Source organism: Cynara cardunculus, assembly GCF_001531365.2.
Source record: "Cynara cardunculus var. scolymus isolate 2C chromosome LG 3, CcrdV1, whole genome shotgun sequence".
Classification (NCBI taxonomy): domain Eukaryota; kingdom Viridiplantae; phylum Streptophyta; class Magnoliopsida; order Asterales; family Asteraceae; genus Cynara; species Cynara cardunculus.
In genome coordinates, this window is record NC_037530.1 from 36,043,573 (window position 1) to 36,045,007 (window position 1,435).

Here is a 1,435-nt window from a genome sequence, read left to right on the forward strand (position 1 = left end):
CGAAAACAAAAAGAAGCAAAAAGAGACATCCCCAAACTAAAGCCAAAGCAAAACCCAAGTCTGAGACAAGCAAGTAGACTAAACAAGGTAAGGAGAAGAAGACCAACTATCCCAATTAAGATAGAACTTATAATTCATGTTCCCCATCCAAAGCTTGGAAAAATTTTGAACACCTGGGAATGGGTCTTCACCTCACTTTTATCAATTAAAAGTGAAATAAGAATTCAAAATTCAACGAGTTTTAAAATAAAAACACCTACAAAATTTAAAAATAATGATAAATAGAATCTTTTATGTCAACAAAATCACCAAACCATTGTCCTCTTTCACATTATTCAATCTTTCATTTTTTAGAACAAAAATAATTAAACAAAATCACAAATATGACTAAAAAAAATCATTTCAATTCATAAGATATATGTAGGTCATTCCTCTATCTTAAAAAGTAGAGTAGTTGTTTTTGTAAAAACTTTCGACATGTTAAACTTTTATAAAACAATAAGGTGCAGTGGTGTTTGATTCCAAGAGCGAAAAATATATTAGGATTTGTCAAATTAATTGGAATCTAAATGAGATGGAATAGAATTTTTATTAGGTTTGATCATGTGTTTTAGTTGCCACGGATTGGAACGGAATCTGTCGAAAGAATTGGAATATGTATGTTTGGTTCACAGAATATAATTTCGAAATTCTATTGAAATAATGATAAATGATCAAAACCCCTCTTTTATAGCATCTTCATACTTTATTAATTAAATTACACATACTATTTAATGATCATGTTAATAGTAATATTAATCGGTAGTATTGGGGGTGTCATCTACGGTGTGGTGGTGGTTATTTCAGTGGGGGTGTTAGTGATTATAGTGTCGCAACAAAAGTGATGGTTGTGGCGGTAGTGAAGATGATGACGGTGTGATGGTAGTGGTGGCAAATTGTGTGTGTGTTGTTGCTACAATGGCAGTAACTACGACGAGGTGATGATGGTGTGATGGCAGTTTTGGGGGTTGTGGCATTGGTAGTATAGATTAATAATCAAATACATAATGGAAAATAATTTTTCAATTCGTATGGAATGAAAATGAACAATATCTACATCCTCATTGCATACGAAGAAATACGTTAAAATACGAAGATGAATTATCTTGGGCTCTTGTGTTAGGCCTCTGAACACTAATTGGGCCTAAAAAGCCCAGTTAAGTTAACTACTACCAGCCCATGAATCGGACAAGTCCATGTCCAATTACTATTGGATACTTCTTCTCTATGTCGATTTGGTCCCATGGCCCTTGTTATTAATTCATACTATCTTATAAAGTATTTGGCTAAAACTCTTAAAAACTTTTAAAACTCTTAAAAACTCTTAAACTAATTCATCCCTAAACAATTTCATCCCTATCCGATTTCATCCTATATCTGAATTCGTGTAACTAAC